This window comes from Bos grunniens, chromosome 23 (assembly GCF_055505025.1).
Source record: "Bos grunniens cultivar Pamir isolate PY7600 chromosome 23, Bosgru_T2T1.0, whole genome shotgun sequence".
In the NCBI taxonomy this organism is placed as follows: domain Eukaryota; kingdom Metazoa; phylum Chordata; class Mammalia; order Artiodactyla; family Bovidae; genus Bos; species Bos grunniens.
In genome coordinates this window covers 10,809,525-10,837,070 of record NC_141187.1, presented here as the reverse complement: position 1 = coordinate 10,837,070, position 27,546 = coordinate 10,809,525, and the positions used below count along the sequence as shown (strand labels likewise).

General features: G+C 46.0%; 1 long non-coding RNA gene across 9 annotated transcripts; it reads right to left on the bottom strand.

The window, feature by feature from the left end:
* Positions 1 to 3,469: 3,469 nt before the first annotated feature.
* LOC147346655 (uncharacterized) lies at positions 3,470 to 27,331 on the bottom strand. Of its 9 annotated transcripts, XR_015153072.1 has the most exons (8): positions 27,090 to 27,104; positions 26,288 to 26,866; positions 25,720 to 25,901; positions 12,360 to 12,427; positions 10,561 to 11,427; positions 8,165 to 8,557; positions 6,232 to 6,405; positions 3,470 to 4,416 (listed from the first exon to the last, which is right to left on the bottom strand). It is a non-coding gene; the product is annotated as an uncharacterized LOC147346655 (long non-coding RNA). The 9 variants fall into 9 exon arrangements; XR_015153070.1 differs by having other exon boundaries at positions 26,288 to 27,331; XR_015153075.1 differs by having other exon boundaries at positions 6,285 to 6,405; positions 26,288 to 27,331.
* Between the last annotated feature and the right edge of the window lie 215 nt (positions 27,332 to 27,546).

Genomic DNA, 27,546 nt, shown 5'->3' with positions numbered 1-27,546 from the left:
TTGATGCCTGGTTGGGGAAATAAGATCCTCTGAGCTGTGCACCATGGCCAAAAAAAAGAAAGAAAAGTCCTTGATGTGACAGCTTCACTGGGAAATTCTACCAAACCTTTAAATAGGAGCGAACACCAAACTTTCTCAAACTTTCCCCAACAACTAAAGAGGAGGCAATACTTCCTAATTCATTTTCTGAGGCCAGCATAACCCTAATACCGAAGCCAGACAAAGCACTACAAGGAAACTACAGAGCAAATCCTTTATGAACATTGATACAAAATCCTTGACACGTTACTAGCAAACAGAAATCAGGAGCGGGAGAAAATATTTGCAAACGAAGCAACTGACAACGGATTAATCACCAAAATATTAATATATAAACAGCTCATGCAGCTCAGTATTAAAAAAAACCAAGTAACTCAATCAAAAACCGGGCAGAAGACCAAAACAGACATTTCGCCAAAGAAGACATACAGACGGCCAACAAACACATGAAAACATGCTCAACATCACTAATTATTAGAGAAATGCAAATCAAAACTATAATAATACCGGTCAGAATGGTCATAACAAAAAATCTACAAACAATAAATGCTGGGGAGGTTGTGGAGGAAAGGGAACCCTCCTGCACTATTAGTGGAAATGTAAATTGATATAGCCACCAAGGAGACCAGTATGGAGGTTCCTCAAGAAGTGAAAAAATAGGAATGCCACATGACCCAGCAACTCCACTCCTGGGCACGTACCCAGAGAAAACCATGATTCAAAAAGATACACGCACCTCAGTGTTCACTATTCACAGTAGCCAGGACATGGAAGCAACCTAAATGTCCATCAACAGAGGAATGGATAAAGAAGATGTGGTGCATACATACAATGGGATATTACTCAGCCATAAAAAGGAATGAAAATAGTGCCATTTGGAGAGACGTGGATGGATCTAGAGACTGTCATACAGAGTGAGGTAAGTCAGAAAGAAAAAAATATGTCACATATTAATGCATATGTGTGGAATCTAGAAAAATGGTACAGATGATCTTATTTGTAAAGCAGAAAGAGAGACACAGAGGTAGAGATCAAACATAGGGATACCAAGGGAGGAAGGAAGGGTAGGATGAACTGGGAGATTGGGATTGACATGTACACACTGTTGATACTATATATAAAACAGGTAACTAATGAGAACCTACCGTGTAGTATAGGGAACTCTACTCAGTGCTCTGTGGTGATCTAAATGAATGAACTATCTGAAAAGGTTCACATGAACAATAAACTATCTGAAAAATTGAAAAAAAAAAAACAAGTCCATTTACAATGGCATCGAAAAGAACAAAATATTCAGCAGTTAATTTAACCAAGGTGGTAAAGACTCATACAATGAAAAGTACAAAACACCTCTGAAAGAAATAAAAGACAACAGAAATAAACAGTAATATACCGCATGTTTGTGAACTGGAAGACATCATTATTTAAAATGTCAGTGCTACCCAAACAACCTACAGATTCAACGCAATCTCAATCAAAATTCCAATGATTTTTTTTTTTTTTTCAGAAATAGAAAAACTCATTTTAAAATTCGTATAGAAACTGAAGGGCACTGAATAGTCAAAACAGTCTGGAAAAGGAAAAACCAGATAGCTGATTTCAAAACTTACTACAAAGCCACCATAATCAAAACAGTGTGGTTTTAACATAAAGACAGACATATAGACCAATGGTATAAAATAGAAATAGCCCAGGAATAAACCCTCACCTATATGGTCAAATGAATTTTGATAACAGTGCCAAGACCATTCAATGAGAATGTGTCTTTTCAACAAATGATGCTCAAGAAACTGAGTATCCTCATGCAAAAGAATGAAATTGGGCCCTTATCTCACACCATATACAAAACTTTTAACTCAAAATGGATCAAAAACTTAAATATAAGACCTGAATTAAAGCTCTTAGAAAAAAAATTGGACAAGAGCTTCACAACACTAAATTTGGCAATGATTTCCTGGATATGACACCAAAAGAACAGATAATAAAGAAAATTAGACTTAATGAAGATTTTTAAAATTTTGTACATCAAAAGACATTATCCACAGAGTTAAAAGGCTGGGAGAAAATATTTGTAAGTCATGTATCTAAGGGCTTAATATGCAAAACAAATACAGAATTTCTAAAACTCAACCAAAAAACAACCCACTTCAAAAATGGGCAAAGGATTTGGACATTCCTCCAATGAAAATAAACAAATGGCCAATGAGCACAGGAAAAGATGCTTAATATCACTCAATCAGTAAGGAAATACAAATCAAAACCAAAGTGAGATAGTATCTTATACCCATTAGGATGGCCACTATCCAAAATACAGCAAATGTTGATGAAGAGGTGGATAAACTGGAAATCTTGAGCCCTGTATGGGCAGTTTCTCAAAAAAATCAGAAACATAGTTAATATAAATAAAAAAGTGAAGTGAAAGTGTTAGTCACTCATTTGTATCTGACTCTTCTTTGTGACCCCATAGATTGTAGCCTGCCAGGCTCCTCTGTTCATGGGATTCTTCAGGCAAGAATACCAGAGTCGAGTTGCTATTTTCTACTCCAGGGGATATTCCCAACCCAGGGATCAAATCTGTGTCTCCTGCATTGGCAGGCAGATTCTGTGCCACGTGGGCAGCCCCTCAATTCTAGTACCAATTCTAAAAACTTACATACATATGCTTTAGTTCAGTCGCTCAGTCGTGTCCGACTCTTTGTGACCCCATGAATTGCAGCACGCCAGGCCTCCCTGTCCATCACCAACTCCCGGAGTTCATTCAGACTCACGTCCATCGAGTCAGTGATGCCATCCAGCCATCTCATCCTCTGTCATCCCCTTCTCCTCCTGCCCCCAATCCCTCCCAGCATCAGGGTCTTTTCCAATGAGTCAACTCTTTGCATGAGGTGGCTAAAGTACTGGAGTTTCAGCTTCAGCATCATTCCTTCCAAAGAAATCCCAGGGCTGATCTCCCCCAGAATGGACTGGTTGGATCTCCTTGCAGTCCAAGGGACTCTCAAGAGTCTTCTCCAACACCACAGTTCAAAAGCATCAATTCTTCAGTGCTCAGCTTTCTTCACAGTCCAACTCTCACATCCATACATAACTGCTGGAAAAACCATAGCCTTAACTAGACGGACCTTTGTTGGCAAAGTAATGTCTCTGCTTTTCAATATGCTATCTAGGTTGGCCGTAACTTTTCTTCCAAGGAGTAAGCATCTTTTAATTTCATGGCTGCAATAATCATTTGCAGTGATTTTGGAGCCCAAAAAAATAGTCTGACACTGTTTCCACTGTTTCCCCATCTATTTCCCATAAAGTTGTCATGCGAATGTATGTTCCTCGGTTCTTTGTCTTGTCACAACAAAGATTTGGAGCGACGGACATTAAAGCCCTCGGCGCGTCACAGTTCTCAGGTCTTGGACAAACCGTGCTACAGCTCTTAGGCAAATCAGTGTTACAGCTCCATTTTATTTAGAAGATAGCAGGAGAATCCAAGACTCAAAGAGAAGAGAGTGGAGGAGTGCGTAGGGAGGGGGGTGGGAGGGAGGGAGGGAGGGAGAGAGAATCCGAGAGAAAACGCTTTGGCTCCTTTTATATGTTTTTTTCCTCCACCTGGGCCTGCCCTATGCAAATTGGGCTTAGCCAGGAGTGCTGTTTGTTCTGTTTGTTCTGCCTGAAGTCTTCACTCTGGTCCTCAGATCTTCCTTGTCTTTTAGCCACCGCCATTTTGGACTCCTTTTCCCTATTCTACCTACCTAACATTCCTCCCTCAAGAGATGGGAGGCCCAATTCTTTGGGAATAGGGGCGACAGACATTAAAGCCCTCAGCGCGTCACGGCTCTCGGGTCTTGGACAAACCGTGCTACAGCTCTTAGGCAAATCAGTGTTACAGCTCCATTTTATTTAGAAGATAGCAGGGAAGTGAGAGAGAGAGAGAGAAAGAGCGCTCGCACGCGGGAGAGAGAGTCCATGAGAGAGCGCTTTGGCTCCTCCTTTTATATGTTTTTTTCCTCCACCTGGGCCTGCCCTATGCAAATTGGGCTAGTCAGGAGTGCTGTTTGTTCTGCCTGAAGTCTTCACTCTGGTCCTTGGACCTCCCTTTGACCTTCCTTGTCTTTTAGCCACCACCATTTTGGACTCCTTTTCCCTATTCTACCTACCTAACATTCCCCCCTCAAGAGATGGGAGGCCTAATTCTTTGGGAATAGGGGCATCAAGGTCTTTCTGGCTACTTCCTGCTGAACTGGGACGGCGAGGGGTATTGGACCTCCCCCTCTTGCTAGTCTCAAGCCTCAGAGTCCTTATAGCAGTGTCCAAGGGTGTGTGATATTTTCCATAGTTGCCTGTAGTTTTATATCTTTGTTGAACTGGCACTGCATGTTGTAGCTGGTTGACCTGGGCAGAGACAAAACAGGTTAGACAATTGACAGGACATGGAATAAGCATAGGCATCATCAATATAGCATAACAAGGACTAGTAGGGATATTAGTCAATTTTAAATTCACATGGCCACGATGGCTCAAGTCCCTCCTTGTTCGGGGATCAGAAGATCTATCTCCTGTCTGTTTTGGAGAACAGTCTCTGTCAAGCTGTGTTGGCTCCTTAGAGTTATCCTGAGAAATCTTATCCCCAGAAACCAGATTTTGGGGGTGTTCATTAGAATGACACTCATTGGTAGTTCTGAATAGGTATCTGAGATCTCCCAGGGGCTCACAGGTGTATTGAGTGTCCTCTTCTGTTTTCTTCCACAGCTTGACTCATGAGTAGTGAATCCAGGAGTCATGTCCTGGTACCTTGACTGCTGTGGGGGTAGAAAGTATTACAGGGTAGGGGCCCTTCCATGTGGGCTGGAGTTGAGCCTTTGGGGACCCATCTTTCCAGACTTCAATTAGGACTTGTGTTCCTGGAGCATATAGTGGTGACTCTTTGGAATCTTTTGGGTCCTGGTTCATACCCCACAAGCATATATCCTGTTGGAATTGCCCAATGGCCATGGTATAAGACTGGAGGGTCTGAACCTCTGGATCTAGGAAGAGGTCATTGACATAAACAAAAGGTCTCCCATACAGCATCTCATAAGGACTAAGACCAACCTGTTCCTTAGGGGCAATGCAGGTGTGGAGGAGAGCTATTGGTAAAGCCTCCTTCCATCCCAGGGAGGTCTTCTGGGTTATCTTTTTTATCGCTGATTTTAAGAAATGATTGGCTCTTTCTACTTTTCCTGAAGATTGAGGCCTCCAGGGACAATGGAGATACTAAGTAATGCCCAATGCTTTCGAGACCCCTTGGGTGACCTTAGAAGTAAATGATGTCCCATTGTCACTTTATAATGACCTGGGCAGACCAAATCTTGGAATGATTTCATGGAGCAGTTTTTTTACCACCTCCTCAGCCTTCTCAGTCTGGGTGGGAAAGCCTTCAATCCATCCTGTGAATGTATCTATCTTGACTAATAGGTATTTATATCCTTGAGAAACTGGCATCTGGGTGAAGTCCATCTGCCAGTCCTCTCCTGGGTAGGCCCCACGTCGTTGGATGGGCTGGGCCAGCTGGGGTCTTCGAGCTCCTTGGGGGTTGTTTAATTGGCAAGTGGGACAAGAGGAGACCACCTGTCTTATAGTTGTTTGGAGGCCTGTTCCTCTGAAGGACCTTTCTAGTCATCTTTGGAGGGCCTTTTCTCCCAAATAACCAAGTTGGTAAGGAGTTAACCAGCTTCCATTGGAGGTTCCCAGGCAGAAAAAGGAGTCCCTCCTTTTGGAACCACCGCATATGATCTTCTTGAAAGCCCTCGCTCTTAGCTTTAAGAGTCTCACCTTCAGTATATGAAGGAGTTTCTGGCAAATTAGTCTGTGGAACTAAGGTGGCAATCCCTATTAGGTTATGGTTCTGTAATGCTGCTCTCCTAGCTGCCTGATCAGCTGCTTGGTTCCCTCGTGCCACTTTCGTGTTCCCTTTTTGGTGTCCTTTACAGTGGGAGACTGAAACCTCAGTGGGCAGATGGACTGCCTCCAAGAGTCGAAGAATCTGATCACCATATTTGATTGGGGACCCTCGGGTGGTCAAGTGGCCCCTTTCTTTCCAAACAGCCGCATGTGCATGTAGCACCAGAAAGGCATACTTGGAGTCAGTGTAAATGGCTATTCTTTATCCTTTTCCCAGCTCTAAAGCTCGAGTCAGGGCTATGAGCTCAGCTAATTGGGCTGAAGTACCTGGTGGCAGAGGCTTAGCCTCTATGGTCTCAAAATTGGAGACTACTGCATACCCGGCTCTTCTTTTTCCATCCAACACAAAGCTGCTTCCATCAGTGTGCCAGATTTCCTCAGGATTGGTCAGAGGATCTTCTGACAAGCCCTCTCGGGGTTTTGTCCAGTGGTCCAAGGTTTCTAGACAAGAGTGAAACGGGAGAGAGCCCTTGGGGGTAGGGAGGAGGGTGGCTGGGTTAAGAACCTCACAAGGGGATATAGTGAGGCCTGGACTTTCCATCAGCATTACTTGATATCTGAGGATTCTTTGATCAGACATCCATAAATGGCCTCTCCCATTTAGGAGTTGTTTTACTTGGTGGCTGGTAAAAATAGTTAGTTTGCCCCCAAAGGAGAGTTTTAAAGCATTTTCTATCATGATTGCAATAGCTGCAAGATTTCGAAAGCAGGGGGGCCAACCTCAGGAAGTTGGATCGAGCCTCTTGGATAAGTAAGCTACAGGCTGGGGCTCAGATCCCAACCTTTGAGTTAACACTCCCAAGGCTATTCCCTCTCTTTCATGGACATAAAGTTGGAATGCTTTTTCTGGGTCTGGCAACCTCAAGGCAGGTGCCTGAGTTAAGGCCTGTTTTAGTGTAGCCTCTGCCTTCTTTTGAGGAGTTCCCCACATCAGTGGGATTGAATCATCTCGTCCCTTTAAGCTTTCATATAAAGGCTGGGCAATTAGACCATAATTGGGTATCCAGATTCTACAATAACCAGTTAGCCCCAGGAAAGCTCGCAAATGTTTTCGAGTCGTGGGGGAGAGCAACTGGAGGATTCCTTGTACCTGATCAGAGGACAGCCTCCTGGACCCGTGTGTAATCTGAACTCCCAGGTAAGTGACCTTTGTCTCGACCATCTGTGCCTCAGCACGGGAGACTTTATATCCCCTTTCTGCCAAGAAGTTTAGAACCTGAATTGCATGTTGTTGGGCGCTTTTTTCATCTGGAGAGCAGATTAGTAGGTCATCTACGTATTGTAATATTTTCCCATTAGGTTCCAGGTCCAGATCTAGGAGATCCTGGCTATGGGCCTGTCCAAACAGGTGGGGGCTATCTCCGAACCCCTGAGGTAATACTGTCCAAGTCATCTGTTGGTGTTTTTCTCCTGGGGCCTCCCACTCAAAAGCAAAAAGATATTGGGATTCTTTAGCCAGTGGTATGCAAAAAAAATGCATCTTTGAGATCCAAGACTGTAAACCACTTGGCACTGGGTGGGATTTCTCCCAAGATTACATAGGGATTGGGTACTGTGGGATGGAGGGGGACTACAGCTTCATTTATAATCCAGAGATCTTGAACCATTCTCCAGGTTCCGTCTTTTTTCTTTACTGAGAGGACTGGGGTGTTACATGGCGAACTGGTGGGGACCAATAGCCCACAAGCAAGGAATTTATTTATTAAAGGCTGTAGTCCCCCCCGAGCCTCTCTTTTGAGAGGATGTTGTTTCCGGTTAGGAAACCGAGTGGGATCTTGGAGGACAATGATGACTGGTTCAGCTTGGTGGGCTCGCCCAGGAATCCCTGGTCCCACACCTGGGGGTTAATTTTGTCTTCCCATAGTTTTTGGTCCCTCTCTATTGAAGGTGTAATGGGTTCTTCAGTAGTAACCAGGAGCTGCAGAGCTCTAGGGGCTGAAAAACTTCCCATCACAAGGGTGGTCCCCAGTTTAGTGAGTATATCTCTTCCCAATAAGGGGGTAGGACACTCAGGGACCACCAGAAACTGGTGGGAAAGTATTTTTCCATCCCAGCAACAAAGAAGTGCTCAGGTGAATCTTTTAGTTGCTTTTCCTGTAGCACCCAAAATGGTACAGGTTTGGGAGGAGAAGGCTCCGGAGTAGGAGATCAAGACAAGAGTAGGTAGCCCCTGTGTCAACCAAGAAATTCTCGGACCTACCTGCCACATCCAGTTGCACCCTTGGCTCCAGCCCTGTGATGGTTATCTGTGACAGGTGGGCTGGCTGGAGCAGGCCGCTTCAGTCCTCTTGAACCATCGTGAGGGTAGGCTTGGTGCTTGACCTTGAGGCTCTTGGGTCCCGAGGGCAGAGTGCCACCCAATGTCCCAGTTGATGGCATTTGTGGCAAGCCGTTCTAGGAGACTTGTCATGGTTTGGACACTCTTTGGCCCAATGCCTCACCTGTCTACAGATCAGGCATCTGTCTCGTGCCTTGTCCCTCAAGGACTCGGGGTTTGCCATAGGGCTTTCTCTGGAGGGTGGCCAGCATCTGGGCATGCCTTGTCTCTTTCTTTCTCTCCTTCTCCTGGGCCTTGGCCTCCTTCTCCTGTTCCCTGTTATAAAAGGTATTGGTGGCTGTCTGGACCATCTCATCTAAAGAGGCAGCAGGGTCCTGCTGTTGTAGCTGCTGTAACTTAATTCTGATATCTGATGCATATTGGGACAGGAATTTGTCCTTTAAAATCACCCATCCCTCGTAAGAGTCTAAGTCCAGGTTGGTAAACTTTTGGAGTGCCTCTTTTAGCCTCTCCAGAAAGGCAATGGGGTTCTTATTGGGCTCCTGAGTTATTGCTGAGACTGGGCACAGTCCCACAAGTAATAGGCTTCTTTATGTTTCCATGGGTGGACTTCCTTAGGGGTGAGTCTTTCTGAAGCTTATCCCACCTAGAACTGTTGCAACCTGAGAGCCAGGCATCCCCGGGTCAGGGTGCAGATCCCCAGGCAGGCTGAAGTGTGACAGCCTCCTAGAGATCGAATCCCCGGGCAGGTCGAGGCATGACAGCCTCCCGAGGATTGGGTCCCTGGGCAAGTCGAGGCGTGACGACCTCCTGGGACCCCTGGGACTAAAGGATCCCCGAACAGGTTGAGGTGTGACAACCTTTCGAAGACCGATCCCTAGGCAGGTCAAGGCGTGATGACCTCCTGGGACCCCCTGGACTGGAGTTTGGGCGTCCCCAAGATCTCCAGTGTGACCAGTGCTGGGTAGAATTAAGAGGTTTGTTTTGCCCACTGTGGACGGGAATAGATATGATGTAAGTTCATCCTACCCAGAATTGTTGCAACCTGAGAGCCAGGCGTCCCCGGGTCAGGGTGCAGATCCCCAGGCAGGCTGAAGCGTGACAGCCTCCTAGAGATCGAATCCCCAGGCAGGTCGAGGCGTGACGGCCTCCCGAGGATTGGATCCCTGGGCAAGTCGAGGCGTGACGACCTCCTGGGACCCCTGGGACTAGAGGATCCCCGAGCAGGTTCAGGCGTGACAACCTTTCGAAGACCGATCCCTAGGCAGGTCAAGGCGTGATGACCCCCTGGGACCCCCCGGACTGGAGTTTGGGCGTCTCCAAGATCTCCAGTGTGACCAGTATTGGGTAGGATTAGGGGGTTGGATATTATAGAGTATTTCCCTCCCAAGGCCAGCTATTTTCTGGTTGTCTCTTCAGAAGATTGTAGAGGCAACCTTGTGGGTCTGGATAGGGCTTAGGAAAAGAGCATGAAACAGGAGGGAAGGGGGCAGAGCACAACCTTTGAAAGAATGACATAGCACAAGGGTATAATGTAAACCAATTAAAATCAATTGGGTCCAAGATGACAAATCAAATTCAAGTAAACCTTAATCCCCAATCTATAAGCCAACCGACACACCCAGAGGTGGCAGGACAGCTCCAAGGCACAAGGTCAAAAGAGGGAGGAGTGGGTGGTTCCCCAATGGCTGGGATGATCCTTTTACTCATTAGCATATGAATTCCATCCCCTCACAAAACCTAGCCAGGCCTAATACCATGGCTGCAGCTCTTGCCCTGGCAATGGTTCACACCCTGAGGGGTGGCTTCTCTCCGGATCCTAACAAATCCACCTCTTATCGCTTTGTCTCTCAATGAATTTTTGCAATGAGACATCAGAGCCTGAGTTTCATTAGTTTTGGTCGGGCTTGAGTCCCAGGAGAGAGCTGAAGGACAGGAGGAAAAAGCAGTGGGAAAAACGTGCCAAGGAATCCCCTTCATAGCCCACTGGAAGATTTGCTAAATATCTGACTGGTGCTCACAGTTTCATTGGTCTGATCCTTGGCACAGAGAAGAGAAAGGACATCGAAATGAATCCGCCACAGGTATACCTAAAAAAAAAAAGGAAAAAAAAAAAGAGAAAGGACAGAAGAACCCCCACCGGCTTGTGTAACAGCTACTGGGGCTCAGCAGATAGCGCCCTTGGGACACGCTGAGGAGCACCTCTCCAGAGTCCCTCAGTTGTGCCCCTGCCGCCCGCCTGTTAGCGGGAGGTTCGAGGAAACAAGAAACGAGAGATTATAAGGGTCCCTCCAGCCATAGGAGCGAGGACCTCTTACCTTAACTGGAGGTCTTCTGGAATCTGAGACTGGGCCGCGTGAGCTTTCTGCTGAGTTCGTTTTTCGCTGTCCCAGTTTCCAGCACGATGGGCCTTCCCCTGCACTGGGTTTCTTAGCCTTCCGCTTCTAGCGTAGGAGCTTCGCTGAGTTGGGCTCCTGCTGTGCTTGGCCTCTTCCACGCAGAGGTTGTTTCAGCCAGGTTAAATCTGAGTCACGGCACCATAGATGTCACGCGAGTGTATGTTCCTCGGTTCTTTGTCTCGTCACAACAAAGATTTGGAGCGACGGACATTAAAGCCCTCGGCGCGTCACAGCTCTTGGGTCTTGGACAAACTGTGCTACAGCTCTTAGGCAAATCAGTGTTACAGCTCTATTTTATTTAGAAGATAGCAGGAAAGTGAGAGAAAGAGAGAGAAAGAAAAGAGCGCTCGCACACGGGAGAGACAGTCCATGAGAGAGCACTTTGGCTCCTCCTTTTATATGTTTTTTTCCTCCACCTGGGCCTGCCCTATGCAAATTGGGCTTAGTCAGGAGTGCTGTTTGTTCTGCCTGAAGTCTTCACTCTGGTCCTTGGACCTCCCTTTGACCTTCCTCGTCTTTTAGCCACCACCATTTTGGACTCCTTTTCCCTATTCTACCTACCTAACAAAGTGATGGGACCAGATGCCATGATCGTTTTCTGAATGTTGAGTTTTAAGCCAACATTTTCACTCTTCTCTTTCACCTTCATTAAGAGGCTTTTTAGTTCCTCTTCACTTTCTGCCATAAGGGTGGTGTCATCTGCATATCTGAGGTTATTGATATTTCTCCCAGCAATCTTGATCCCAGCTTGAGCTTCTTCCAGCCCAGGATTTCTCATGATGTACTCTGCATAGAAGTTAAATAAGCAGGGTGACAATATACATAAGCTTACTATATTACTAAAAAACCACGAAATCCTTGTATTGCCAATAGATGCTGGGAACTTCACACTGCATCCTTGAAGAGGCAGAATTCCATTTGCAAGAGGGCCATGTAGTCCTCCCAGCCTGATGGAATAGCTCCCTCCCTGCCCTCATGGTATATATCTTGGAGAACTTAAAGCAAGGCTCAAAGAGATCTTTGTACACCCATGTTTACAGCAGCATTATTCACAACTGCTAACACACAGAAGCAACAAAGCGTCCACAACTGATGAATGGATGAGCAAAATGCTGTGGACACATACAACGAAATATTATAGAGCCTTAAAAAGAAAATTCTCCAAAATGTCACAACACAGGTAAACCTTGACAGCATTTTGATAAGTGAAATGAGCCAGTGAAATTTGTCTTTTGTCTTACAAAAGACAAATAGTGTATGATTTCACTTGTGTGAGGTACTCAGAGTAGTCAAATTCATAAAGACAGAAACTAAAATGGTGGTTCTGGAGTGGGAAGAGTGAAGAATAGGGAGCTGTTATTTAAAAAGTATAGAGCAAAAAATAAATAAATAAAAATAAAGTGTAGAGCTTCAGTTTTACAAGATGAAAAGAAATACGGTGATGAATTGTGACATGGTTGCACAACAGTGTGAATGTATGTGATATTACTGGACTGTAAAGTTTAAGGTGTTAAATTTTATGTTACATGTATTTCACACAATATAACAAAAATTTACTAAAAAGTTCACTGTTCTAAGAGTCAGCCATTTTTCTTGCATAAACACTCCCTGAATCACTGCAAGTCTTTGGTAAATTTCCAGAGTTTGGGAAAGTTAATTCTGACCATTTTAGCCAGTTTTCTCATTGCTTTTATGGAAGAAATTTTAGAGATTCTTACTTTGGTGTTTTTTTCCAATAGCCATGGTTTCACATTGTGAATATCTCTGTGGCTGCCTGCTTTACCACCTGGGGAAAAGTAAAGATTATAATAAGCCCAGGCCATTAGGAAAATTCCTGCTGGCCTGCAAAAGGGTCCCAGCTCTACCTGAAAAGCTCACCTCAGGCAAAGACGAATAATCAAAGAGGAACCTATGCAAAGATACTAGAAGGAAAGAAAGGGAAAAAAAGGCAGGACAAATGTGAACACTGGAAAACACTTGTTAGGAAACTGTTACCACAAAGCAGGTGAAAAAAAATTCGACCAGATATTTCATCTTCAGTTTAAAAAAAAACAACTCTTCCATGAAACCAGAGCCCAAGAATGAAACTAAGAAGATGCACGAGCATTGCATAAATAACAAGCAAAACATGAGCTGGCAAAGCCCAGGAGACGAGTGAAAGAAAGAAAATTAAAGTAGCACAGAAGAGAAGATGAAAGGGTCTCAGGAAAAACAGACTGAGAAACACAGAAGAGGGTTTGGAAAACTGGACTTTTGAAGAGTGAGCAAGATAAATGGAAATACTTACACAGGCTTAAAAGGAAATAACATGCATGGCAAATGGGCAAGACAGAGAAAGAGTGAGCGAGAGAGAGACAGAGAGAGATCCCTAAGAAAGAAAACCCAAAGAGACTTGAAAACAGAATCTTGACTGCTTTCGGCAATGAGAAAACACACGGCGTGACACCTGGAAAGGCCGGGTCCCCGGGAAAGGGGATTACAAACAGTGAAGATGTCCAATGCTGGCTGTTACTGGACTTCAAAGATAAGAATCCTTTGAACCGACAGGCAAACAGATCACATCTGGGCTCACACAACCCTACAGCTGTATTTGGTGTTGGAGCACAGCGGAGCTAAGACAGGCTGGGACCCTTTGCTGCAGCGCTTGCACCTGGACAACACCTCTCCTCCAGCAACAAAATGCAAAGAAATGAGACGGGACTAAAAATAACTGTATGCATGAGCAGTTGGGGCAAATTCTGGACCAAAAAAAAAAATACAAAGAGACCAAAGAATCCAACTGCCACTTCTGAAGAGCCTGGAGCAAAAACAAGCTGTTGGGAGCAAAAGCAGGGTACTTGCACACGGCCCCCTGCACATACCACCGCCTAAGGGGTGGGCAAACCGCCTAAGCCACCCCTGCAGCCTGACCCCTGGACACACCTTCAGTCTGTATAAAGAACAAGCTCGCCCCGCTCCAGCGAGAGCAAGCAAGCAAGGGAACCTGTTGTTCTCACTCCCCCTGCCCAGTGTTGCGGCAGGGTCCCCAGCAAAGCCTTGCCTGAATTTCCTGTCCGGCCTCTAGTCAATTTCTATTGACTGGGGAAGGCTAAGAACTCTGGTTGGCATCAGATTTATGGCGCCCAAAGTGGGACAGTTGTCCACTTCTGGATGCAGTTTTCCCATGGGTGACAAGTGGCCACCTGAGCCTCTTGGTCCAGAGTCATCCCCTTTGCTAAGTCTGCCTTCCTGCCCCCCAGGGGCTTCAGCACCCTCATTCAGACAATGCATTCCCTTCCCCCCTGTCCTTTTCCCTTTCCTGAGATCGCTCTACTTCTCTGTCTTCTCCATCTTTGACAGTGGACGTCAGGCACCTACAGCATCACTCCTCTCAACCTGTCACCTGATCCCTCTGGCTGGCAAGCTCACCTGGACAGGTGATGAACAGAGGTGGGAGCAGGCTCTCCCTGATGCAAGGCTTATGAGAGTGATAGAGGTTTAAACCTCACATCATGTAGCGGCTGGAAGTCCTATCATCCCAGGAGTCTCCCCTTTATTTTCCTGCTGTCTCTTTCCCTTTTTCAGTCTTTTCTGTCCCTCCTCTCTGAACCTCTCCCTTGATCCTAATACCTTCACTGCCATCCCCTTTATCATGAAAACTGCTTGTTTGTGTCTTTAAGATTTTGGCATTGGCATCTTTGTTTCACATAGTCTTATCTGTCCAACTGCTCCTGCCAGTCTCCAGCAAAATCGTGGGCATGGCGGAACATTTAAATCTTGAAATATAAATACAACCCACTTTGCCAGAGAGTCCAACCTTGGGTTGCTTGGTGGGATTTTAGAGAACACAAAGAAGAGAAGGAGCTTACATTTTTCCCTCCTCTGCTTTTGCAATGTAACTATTCTGCCTGGGCTCTCAGTAACTGCCTAATTCATGTGTAGTCCTCCAGACTAAAGAGAAAAAAGGTGGGGGGCATTTTAAATTCAAACAAGAGGGCAGACTTCCCTAGCGGTCCAGAGGCTAAGACTCCACACTCCACTGCAGGGGGCCCAGGTTCAATCCCTGGTCAGGGAACTGGATTCCACATGCCACTGCTGCTACCGCTGCTGCTAAGTCGCTTCAGTCGTGTTCGACTCTGTACAACCCCATAGACGGCAGCCCACCAGGCTCCCCCATCCCTGGGATTCTCCAGGCAAGAACACTGGAGTGGGTTGCCATTTCCTTCTCTAATGCATGAAAGTGAAAAGTCAAAGTGAAGTCGCTCAGTCATGTCCGACTCTTAGGGACCCCATGGACTGCAGCCTACAAGGCTCCTCCATCCATGGGATTTTCCAGGCAAGAGTACTGGAGTGGGGTGCCATTGCCTTCTCCGCCACATGCCACAGTGAAGATCAAAGATCCCATGCCGCAACTAAGATGCGGTGCAGCCAAATACACAAATAAGTATTTTATTTTAAAAGTGCAAATTCCAGGACTTCCCTGGAGGTCCAGTGGCTTACTCTGTGCTTCCAACGCAGGGGGTGTGGGTTCGATCTCAGGTTGGGGAACTAAGATCCCACATGCTGCATGTTGCAGCTTAAATAAACAAATTCAAGTGAGAAAACTAGATCTCTGGTTCTACAGAAGTTAGCTTGACTTAAGCTTGTGGGTTTAATTAACACAGACCTGACTTTAGATTCATCAGAATTCAGTATAGGACTTTTCTGGCGGTCCAGTGGTTAAGAATCCCCCTGCCAATGCAGGAGACACAGGTTCGATCCCTGGTCGGGGAAGATCCCACATGACACATAGCAACTAAGCCCGTGGGCCACAGCTATTGAGCCTGTGAACCACAACTACTGAAGCCTGTGAGCCGTAGAGCCCGTGATCCACAGCAAGAGAAGCCACCACAGTGAGAAGCCCACACCGCAACTGGGGTGTAGCTTCACCCACTGCAACTAGAGAAAGCCTGCACACAGCAGTGAAGGCCCAGCACAGCCAAAATTAAATAAGTAAATAATTTTTTTAAATTAAGTATAACACTTTCATTGTACCTAGGATCACTGAAAGTCAATAAGTACATATTGGTTTTGTTATGAAATTTGTCAACAGGGAAAATAAACTTTTATGATCAAATTTTTAAGTCAATGTAACTGTGATAAGAACTTTTTGGTAAACTCTTTAGGAATAATTATGTTTTGAAAATATCCGTCTAAAATAGTCCCTCTGGGGCTTCCCCAGTGGCTCAGTGGTAAAGAATCCACCTGCCAATGCAGGAGACATGGGTTCGATCCCTGATCTGAGAAGACCCCACATGCCGCAGAGCGACTAAGTCCATGTGCCACAACTATTGAGCCTGTGCTAGAGCCTGAGAGCCGCAACTCCTGGGCCCACGAGCGGTAAGTGCCGAAGCCTGGGCGCCCTAGAGCCTGCACTCTGCAACAAGACAGACCACGGCAGTGAGAAGCCCGGGCACCACCGATAGATAGCTCCCACTAACACAACCACAGAAAGGCAACCACAGCGACGAAGACCCAGCATGGCCAAAAAGAAAGTAAAACAGGACCTCCAAACTTTGGTAACGTAAAACTAAATTAAGTTACATGATAGGAATTCGTTGAATACAGAGGCCATTTCAAATAAAATATTGGGAACATTAATGGCTGAACAGGCCTAAATGTACCTCTTTTGACTTCTTGCAAGAAGTTTGGTGCCACCTTGAGATGTCCTCTACCAATCTATACAATGCTAATGTAAAAGACAGCTCCTGGTTGCTTAAAGAAACGATGTGTGTTTTTAGAAAAGAAGATATAAGGAATGGGAATATATTTTGTTCAAGGAAAAAGGGTGGGTTTGTCCTGAAACTGATTATTTCTAAATGAAAAGAATAAGAAACAAAGTCTGGCTACAGAAAAGTGCAGAAGGTTTGTGGAAGAGGAACACTGAGAAAAGAATTTTGTATGTGGTCAGGATTTTCTTTTTTTTTTTTTTTTTTATCACTTCACTGCTTTTTTTTTTTTTTTTTACTTTACAATATTGTACTGGTTCTGCCAACCATCAACATGAATCTGCCACGGGCATACACGTGTTCCCCATCCTGAACCCCCCCTCCCACCTCCCTCCCCATACCATCCCTCCAGGTCATCCCAGTACACCAGCCCCAAGCATCCTGTATCGAACCTGGACTGGCGATTCTTTTTTTATACGATATTATACATGTTTCCACGCCATTCCCCCAAATCGTCCCACCCTCTCCCTCTCCCACAGGGTCCAAAAGACTGTTCTATACATCTGTGTCTCTTCTGCTGTCTCAAATACAAGGTTATCGTTACCATCTTTCAGTTATCGTTACCATCTTTCTAAATTCCATATACATGCGTTAGTATACTGTATTGGTGTTTTTCTTTCTGGCTTACTTCACTCTGTATACTAGGCTCCAGTTTCACCCACCTCATTAGAACTGATTCAAATGTATTCTTTTTAATGGCTGAGTAATACTCCATTGTGTATATGTACCACAGCTTTCTTATCCAGTCAACTGCTGATGGACATCTAGGTTGCTACCATGTCCTGGCTATTATAAACAGTGCTGCGATGAACATTGAGGCATATGTGTCTCTTTCAATTCTGGTTTCCTCAGTGTGTATGCCCAGCAGTGGGATTGCTGGGTCATAGGATTTTCTAAGGTTGGATTAAACTTAATTAGGTAAATGGATTTTTTTTAAGATAGGCTGATGCAAGACTGGATTTGGCCTCTTTCTCATAAGAGAACAAACTTTCCCTGGAATGCTGCTTTTGATAACAGATTGCGTGAATTTCTGTGCCTCTAAGTGACCTGCATTTACTTTTGAAATCTTTTTTTTTCACCTTAGCTCAAGGAATAATTGTTTCACAGTGACCTATGATTCTATCTGACTGGGTTATTTTAAAGCTTTATGAAATTTTTGACAGACTTTTCAAATGTCAAATTCTAATTAAAGTTCTTTTGACCTCCAGCTAGCTTTGGGGTGCTTCAAAGGGCCCCTGGACCATCCCAAAGCGAGATCCTAAACGAATTGGCTTGGTATGTTAAATCATACGGGAAACTGTCCGAACTGGCGGTTGCCTGTGTCAGATGGAAACATCAGGCTCTCCCCGCCTTGACTGCAGCCACCAGACAGGGGAAGGAACTCCGGGTTCTTCTGCTGCCAAGTCTCTCACCCTACTCTATGTCCAAAAATATCCCCTGTGGGAATACTCCCACCTGTAGGCCCGCAGGTCCTGACCCCTGTGGCACTTTCTGCCCAACTTTAATTCCTCCAGGAGTTCCTTTTTGCGCCCCTCGCTCCAGGCCTCGGCAGCCCATATCTTGCTACAGACTACCTATGGGGCTGGCCACCTCCAAGAGGCCCGTATCCGAGGCTTTATAGCTGCTCAGTCTTGAAGAATACAACCCAACACCAGGAAAATTGTTACAGGACATAAGCATTCTAGGCAATAGATCCCCCCTTCGGAAGAGTCATGGTTTGAACCATGACTGGTGCAAACATCCGCTACCAGGGGACACCGCCGGCCCCACCCCACCGGCAGGAGGGACTGAGTACCAGAGACATCTGGATGAGTGATAGGGGAATAGAGGAAGCCCCAAATCCCATTAGGTAAGAAGGGAATTTGGAGGACACTCCAACCCCCTTCTGACAAAAGCCTCCTAGTCAATGTCTCTGGGATGCTGGATTTCATTTCCAGGAGCACTCTCAACTGCAGGAGACTCAACACGGGAGGACCCTCTTCTGAGCGAGAAGAAACACCTCTGGAATGTATCCCCCCAAAATGGAAATTTTTAAAAACAGAGGGCTGAAAAGGCAAGAACTTAAATCCTATGGTAACAATGCATGGCCTTTATATAAGTTGAGGGAGATAGAGGAATAAAGGCCTAAAATGGGTCTTAAATTACGATACTATCTTGCAATTGGCTCTTTACTGTCTCAAGATGGGAAAATGGACTGAGGTTCCCTATGTTCGAGCCTTCACGGTTCTTTACCAAAACCCTGCCCTCTGCTCCTGTATTCAAGTCTGAGGAATTAAAAAACATTCCCAACATTTCTGATGATCCTCTTTTAACCTTTCCCAACTTTCAGGGAGGAACCCAAGTCTCCCCTGCTTTTCCAGAGCCACCTATTTCCCTAGAGGCACCTATTCCTTCAGATCCCTCTGCCCAATCCCACACACCACCTCCCTATGTCCCTTTATGGTCTCTGCTACCCCAGGAGAGAGACTAGTCCCTCTGGGATAACTCGTAGTGGAACTTCCTATCACCCAGGATCGGGAAAAGTGTGCCCTCTGAGGAAAGTGGCAAATGGTGATGAGACAACCAGAGTACATGTGTCCTTCTCTTTAACCCATTTAGCCCAATGCAGACAGAGCCTGGGCCAATTTTCTGAAGACTCTAGTATGTTTGTTGAACAGTTTTAGGCCCAAACTCTGGCCCTTGATTTAACTTGGAAGGATGTCCAAATAGTCCTATCTAGTTGCTGTGCCCCTGAAGAACATCAGAGAAGTATGGACAGCAGCCCAGGGGCCTGGGGACCACCTTGCCAGGGACCAACCCGAGCATTTTGTTGTGGGTGGAGATGCAGTCCCAAATCAGGAGCCCCACTGGAATTATAACTCCTGGAGGGAACAGAAGCCAAGAAGCCCACAATCCAGTGTGTATCAGAAGGGATGAGAAAGCGCATCAAAAAGCCAGTTAACTATGGATAGTTAAAGGACTGACCCAAGAAAAAAAGAAAATCCAGCCCTCTTTCAGGGATGGTTTGTGGAGGCTTTTAGAAAATTTCCTAACACGGATCCATCCTGAGGGTCAATCCCTGCTGGGACAACATTTTACCAGCCAGTTCACCTCTAATATTAGGCAGAAACTCCAACAGTTACAATTAGGCCTACAAACCGCAATGCCCCAATTCCTAGAGGTGGCCTTTGGGGTGTTTAATAATCGAGATCAAGCTGAGGAGGAAGAGAGAAACTGGCAGGAAAACAGAAGACCAGGGCTCAGGCCAAGCTTACAGCCATAGCCGTCAGCCACGCCCTGCGACCACAGGACAACCCGAGGGGACAAGGAAGCTTAACCATCCACCTGGAGGACAGTAAACCAACAAGAGGGGTGCTTCGAATGTAAGTCGACCAGCCACTGGGCCCAAAAGTGCCCAAAAGAGCCCCCTGGTCCACGTCCAGTCTGCAACAAACAGGGAGACTGCAAGTGGGATTGTCCCCAGTCCTGAAAGGGAATGGGGGCTCCCGCTCCTGAGACGGCCACGCTGGATGATTGAGGTGGCCTGGGGTTCTGGCAGCTCCCCTCAATGAGACATCTATCTCCACTGAGGAGTCCTGGGTGGTCCTTGACATGGTAGGCAAGAAAATCAATTATTAATCGATATGGGAGCCACTTACTCTGCCTGAGCTCTCACACTGGGCCTCTTCCCTCCAAAACCTGTACAGTGATTGGTATGGACGGAAAGCCCATTACTTCACTAGGTGTCTCACTTGCCAATCTGAGCAGCATTTAATCTCACATGGCTTTCCAGTGGTTCCTGAGTGTCCTGCTCCACAATTGGAGAGAGACCTGCTCGGCTCCATGGGGCCATCTCACGATTAACAGGCCCCAAGCAACCTTCTCTTGATTCGAAGACAAATCAGCTGGAAGAACAAGGGCCTGTTCCCAGCCATATTCTACACATAGCAAACCCTACAGTTTGGGACAAAAGAATCCCTGGGAAGGCTTTCTATGCCCAAGCAGTAAGAATTAGCCATAAGCCAGAAGTCAGTTATCCTAATAAGAGACAGTACCCTATAAAGTTGGAAGCAAAAAACGGTTTGCAAACTCTCATAAATAAATTCTTAAAACACAGCCTCTTAGTGCCTGATCAGTCTCCATGCAATACCCCTACTTTGCCAGTTGTTAAGCCAGTTGGGAATGTGGGATGGTGCAAGCCCTCAGCGCAGTAAACAAGGCAGTGGTCCCTATATATCTCTTATGGCCGATCCTTATATTAGTTCAGATTCCTGGAGATGCCAAATGGTTTACTGTGCTTGACCTCAAGGATGCCTTCTCTCGCATCCCAACTCATTCCTCATCTCAGTATGTCTGCCCTCAAGTGGACGAACCCCTACTCGGGCCAAATGCAACAGTACCTGGGCAGTATTGCCTCAGGGGTCTCAAGGCAGCCCACACTTGTTCGGTGGTGCTAGTGGTAAAGAATACACTTGCCAATGCAAGAGACGCAAGAAGACTCAGCTTTGATCCCTGGGTCAGAAATGGCAACCCACTCCAGTATTCTTGCCTGGAGAATCCCATGGACAGAGGAGCCTGGAGGGCTACAGTCCACAGGGTCACAAAGAGTCGGACACGACTGAGCAACTAACACTGGGGCTACAGGATCTCCCAGAAAAAAAAGCCCAAACCTCAAAGCAACAAGTTAAATACCTGGGATATATTATAAACCCTGGAAGCAGACAGTTATCTCCTTATAGAAAAGAAGCTATATTAGGCCTAAGTGCCCCCAAAACAAAAAAAAAAATCATCCTTTCTTAGGTGTGGTGGGATTTTGCAGAATTTGGATTCCAGGATTCAGACTAATGGCCAAGCCTCTGTATGAAGCCACTTAAGACCCAGATATAGAACCATTACTCTAGACTGGTTCTTAATAACATTAAACAGATCCTCACCCAAAGCTCCTGCTCTGGGTCTCCCAGTTTCAAAAAGCCATTTATTTTGTACGTAGCTGAGAAGCTAGGGGACAACTCTGGGGGGGGGTCCCTGTACAAAAGCTAGGAGAAGTTCCTCAGCCTATAGGCTATTTTTCCAAACAACTAGATTCTGTGGTCCATGGCTGCTTCCAGGTGGTAGCTGCCATCTCTTTATTACAGGAAGAAGCTAACGAGCTTAGCTGGAAGTCTAGACCACTCATCAAGTACAAGGGATTCTGGAGATTAAAGACCACCATGGCTTACTGGAGGCCGTCTTACTAAGCGCCAGGCTTTACTCCTTGACGCCCCAGAACTAACCCTCAAACACCTGCCACACCCTCAGCCCTGCGACACCCATGCCTGCTGAAAGCCCAGAACTAACACAGTCCTGCCTTGAAACCTGTGGCCAGGCTTATGCCTGCAGCCCTGACCTAACAGACCAGGTAATAGACAACCCTGAGAAGAATGGTTTACTGACGGCAGTGGTTTCGTTACAGATGGAGGCAGCAGGGCAGGGTATGCCATTGTGAGAGCCTATACTGCTACAGAAGCAAAACCTCTGCCACCTAACACTTCAGCCCAGAGGTGAGCTAACGGTCCTAACTCGAGCTTTAACCTTAGAAAAAGGAAAAACTATAAATACACGCGTGTGCTTGGTTGCTAAGTCGTGTCGGACTCTTTGTGACCCTGTGGACTGTAGCCCACCAGGCTCCTCTGTCCGTGGGATTCTCCAGGCAAGAAAACCGGAGTGGGCAGTCATTCCCTTTTCCAGGGACTCTTCTCGACCCAGGGATTGAACCCCAGTCTCCTAAACTGCTGGCAGATCCTTTACCGTCTGAGCCACCAGGGAAGCCTGATACATGAATATATGTACAGACTCAAAATATGCCTTGTTTTACATGCCCATGCAGCTATCTGGAAAGAAAAAGGACTTTTAAATGCAAAAAAAAAAATCCCCTGTAAAGTATGGGGCTAAGGGACCTCCCTGGTGATCCAGTGGCTAAGAAGCCACCTACCAATGTAGGAGACAATGGATCAATCCCTGGTTCAGGAAGATTCTACATTGCCGTGGGGCAACTAAGCTTACGTGCCACAGCTACTGAGCCTGCTAGCCTACAGCCAGTGCTCCGCAACAGGAGAAGCCCACACCCTGCAACTGGAGAGAAGTGCCTGCTCACGGCAACTAGAGAAAGCCTGAGCACGGCAACAAAGACCCTGTGCTGTGCTCAGTCGAGTCCGACTCATTGTGACCCCATGGCTCCTCTGCCCATGGGATTCTCCAGGCAAGGATACCGGAGTGGGTTGCCACGCCCTCCTCCAGGGGATCTTCCAAACTCAGGGATCAAACCCAGGTCTCCCACAATGCAGGCAGATTCTTTACCATCTGAGCCACCAGCGTAGCCCAAGAATACCGTAGTGGGTAGCCAAGGCCCACCATAGTCATAAAGAAATTAGTTAAATATATGGGGCTAAGATTTGACATCTCAAAGAAGTGACTCAAAATCCAAAACAAGGAACAGTCATTCACTGCCGTGGGCACCAAAAGGAAATTGACCTCTGAGTATCTACTGACGGAACAAGGAGGGGTGTGGCCATTGCTAGTACTGCTTGTCGCCCATATGTCAATACCTCGTTCCAGGTAGAAACCACTTTTGAGAAAATTCAACAAGTCCCCTGGCTTCAGCAGACAATTAACCACCAGTGCTTGCTATTCAGTATGGACAGGGAAACTGAAAGTTGGTTCTCTAGTTTGTTCTCTCGCATCCTACAAGATATAAAAAAACTTTTTGGCAGGAGGTTTTCATTTTCTTATAACCCTTTTCTTTTCAGTCACAGACTTGGTCACAGGTTTACAACAGTACTCCGATGTCTTCCCTAGTGTTGTAAACCTGTGACTAAGACTTTTGGGCCAAGGAGGAGACCTGGAACCAACAGGTCCAGAGCCTCTATTCTAAAAATAGAGAAACATGTTCAACTTTAACCCTGAGAGTAACAAAACATATATACCCAAGCAGAACAGCTTCTGAGCAGGGGTGACAGCTCCTCCCCTGTCTGGTCAACAGGTAAGGAAGCCCTCCCAAAGTTAACCTGGTTCCTTCCCTTCCGAGGCCCTTTAAAGGCTACTCCTTTGTTCTCCTTTCTGGTCCTTGTTTGATTAACCTTTTGTTGAAGTTTGGGTCTTTTAGGCTCCAACAGTTGGAAGTAAGGCTCATGATGGCTCAAGGAGTTCAACCCACTCCAGCAGAGAGTGGCCCAGGTCCCTACGGGTCCTTGGAACAGTCAGCAAGGGACTTCTACACCTCTTGGGTAGGCTAGAGTCTGTTGCCTCTGTCCAGCAAGAAGCAGTTTCAGAAGATGAGACCTTCAGCCCCTTACCCCTTAAGAATAAGGACGTCTCTCAGAGGGCATTGAGACAAGCTGGGACCTGGGACTCTCTTGCTGCAATGCTTGCACCTGGACACACCTCTTCTCCAGGAACAAAATACAAAGAAACTGTATGGGGCTAAAAATAACTATGGGTATGCAAAGTTGGGGCAAATTCTGGACAAAAGAGATCAAAATACCCAACTGCCACTTGTGAAGAGCCTGGAGCAAAAACAGGGTTTTGGGAGCAAAAGCAGGGTACTGCACATGCCCCCTGCACCACCAAAGGGGTGAGCAAATCACCTAAACCACCCCTCCAGCCCAACCCCTGGACACACCCTACCCTCATTCCATATGAAGAACAAGCTCGTCCCTGCCCAAGAAGCAAGCAAGCAAGGGAACCTGTTTGTTCTCGCTTGCCCAGCACCCCTGCTTCAGCAGGGGCCCCAGTAAAGCTTTGCCTGAGCTTCTTGTCCAGCCTCTAGTCAAATGCTATTGATTGGGGAAGACCTAGAACCCTTGTCCATATCCTGAGCCAGCAAGGCTTCAAAAGGCAGGAAAAAGCAAACACTGCCAAGACATTTATACTCAGTCCAAACAGTTCTGAACAAGCAAAATGAGGAATATTGTTCTCAGAAGGCTTCCTCAGAAAAGACTCAAAGGTGAAACTCAGCCATGCAAGAGGGAAAGTCAGAACAGAAGACCTGGAGCCACAGGTCTCCTGGGATGACTCCTACCTCTGAGGTCCCTGCTCCATGTCACACCCTGTGCGTGCTCAGCCACTCAGTCAAGTCCAGCTCTTTCCCACCCTGTGGACTGTAGCCCATCAGACTCCTCTGTCCATGAAATTTTCCAGGCAAGAATACTGGATTGAGAAGCCATTTCCTTCCCCAAGGGATATTCCTGACCCAGGGATCGAACGCCACATTTACTCATTACAGGCAGATTCTTTACCACTGAGCCACCTGGGAAGCTCACATTTCATATCCCAGGTGGATTGTTTTAACACCCTCTTCTTTATACACAAAATTGTTTTTTCAGTAATAATCACTTTTCTTGACTCATTCTTCAGTTTTAAAATAACTATTAAAAAGAGTAACTTCAAAATTTAAAAATATTCAAGTATTTTACGTATGAAAATTTGCACTGACCAAAGAATACACACACACACACACACACCTTGAAGTTTACACTCAATTTTGCCATTTAAAATTTTAAACACAAAGTAAAAACTTTTAAGTGATCATATAAAGACAGAATTGAAATTATATCAGTTCTGTGTGATAATTTTTACAACCACTGACTGTGCCATCATTATTTCATATTCACTAATTAAATGCAGGAATATGCGGTACAGCTGGAGATACAATACAGCCAAAGTGAGCTTGGAGTATTTCATACCTCGAGGTTCCTACTTTCCTAATGAAAGCTACTGTAGATTAAGTGTGTGAGTGCAATGCGTCAGGGAAAGGTTTTCTATTATACAAATTGAGATTTCTCCAAATGAGCTTCCAGGTAGACTAAAAAGGATAAATAATAAAAATATGCTAATTTGAAGCACACAATGAAATTCTGTGCTTTGAAATTCAGTAATAACCAAGGTAACTGGAACAAAAGATTTGGGGAAGGGGGCATTTTACCACTAATACTGTTGAGGATCGCCAGTGCAAGGTTTTACAATAAAAAGCCAGCAAGATGCTCAGTTTTATAATTGTTTTCAAAACTCTCCTACATCTGTCTCGTCCATTTTACTTTCTGCAGCCTTGCTACAATCTAAGAAGTCACAGATAAAAGAGTAAACGTGGGCAGTCATTAAAGACAGAAAATAGCCCCACTTACATACTGAAGCTGGACCACCTAAAGAACACAAGGTAACATTTCAGCAACAAATCTCCACAGACTGCGCACTCCCTCAGTGCCAGCACCTGGGGCTGCCATGCCTACTGCCCGCCCAAGTCCAGCACCAGGCTCTCCCCAGTCCTCCTGCCCCTGGAAACTCACTGCTCCAGATCCCCAGCCAGGAGGGTACTCACGCTTGGAGGTGTTGCCCCCTCCGGTACAGACACACCTGCCGGGGAGAAGGGCGTCCCAGTGGCTGCTCCGGAGTTGCATGCAGGGGCAGGCAACAGAGTCCAGCAGACACCAGTGCATGCGGACGTGAGGTCATGGCCAGCGGAGCAGCAACAAGACGCTGCCGGAGAAGACCAAACAAGACCTGGAAAGGATAAGCCAGGAGTCCCACCTGTGAGAAGAGGCGGGCAGTTTAACAGCCCACAAGCTGAAGGACATTAGTGCTTCAGAATGTGGCCAAATTGTCCTGGCCGCCAAGGAGAGGGCAATTGTTTTTGATCTAGAATCTGTGGTTTTCACCTAGCACCTGGAAGCCTATAATTATTATTACACTTTACTGGGAATTGGTGCATTTTCCATTTTCTTGCAGGGAACTTTCTTTTCCATCAAGAGGAGAACATATCAAAGGCTTTGCAGAAATTCTTTTCTTATTAATAAAATAAGCTATTTCAAAACTTAAATTTATAAGCAAAAGAGCAAAGCAGCTATGATCTCTTCTGAAGGGAAAAACGTACAAAAAGGAGAACTCACCTGAAGAGGTGCTTAGGCTTTACGATGCACTCTTCTAGAAGGCTTGAGGATCCAGACCAAATTCAAGGGGGAAAATGTTTGGCGTAAGGGATGGAGGATGGAGGGAAGGAAAGAGAGGTGAGATTGGGGGTGGAGGTGTGGGGATGGGGGCGGTGGAGAAAAAAGACAATGTAAAGGAGATGCGGGAAGCCTGTAACGAGGAATTTGGTGAAACTTTAGGAAGGAAAAGAAAAGCCCGTAAGGAAACAAGACCGATTAGAAAGAAGATGAAGTCTGAATGCCTTCAAATTCTAAAGGAGAAAAAACACAGGATTTCAGAAGAGCTCGGAGCTCTTATTTGCAGGAAGCGTTTGGGATGAGCGAGCATTCCAAGCCTTCCGCCGACTCCCTGCAAGAGCTCCCCCAGCTGGCCACACAGCGCAATCACAGGGGGGCTTTAAAGCCTCGGGACCCTGGGCCCCATCTGCCTCCAAAGAGTTTCACTGCATTGGTGTCAGGTGTGGCTTGACTGTTGGGCTTTACAGGCTTCCCGGGTGACTCTAGTGGGCAGCCAGGATTGACAACCAGAATCTCTGACTTCTGAAAAAGAAAGAAATTGAAGTTTTTGGAACATTGCCTTATACCGTTGACAATCGTTCAGTTTAGTCGCTCAGTCGTGTCCGACTCCTTGCGACCCCATGGACTGCAGCACGCCAGGCTTCCCTGTCAATCACCAACTCCGGAAGCTTGCTCAAACTCATGTCCATCGAGTCGGTGATACCATCCAACCATCTCATCCTCTGTCGTCCCCTTCTCCTCCTACCTTCAGTCTTTCCGTTGACAATGTCAAGATGATAATGCCTTAAAGCTGGAAAAGGCCATGAATAAAATTGTAGTTAAAAAATACTGTGCTTGAGATGGAAAAACTCAAAGGTTCATTATAACCAATCTGTGCTCTATCCATATGCTAGGATACCACTCAGTGATTAAAAAAAAAAAGGAACAATCTTATTTTCAAACAGGCACCAAAGATACATCTCAAAAACATGATGCTATGCTGAGAGGAAAAAAAAATCAGACACAAAAGAGCACTTTCTAATATACGGTTTTGATTATGTGATGTCCAAGAACAGGCAAAATTAGTCTGTGATGAAATCAGAACAAGTGGTTGCCCCTGGGAAGTAGATGTGGGAATTGACTGAGAAAAGCCACAAGATGGAATGTTCTCTACCTTACTTTGAGTAGTGGCTATACAGGTGCACATGTTGTCAAAATTCATC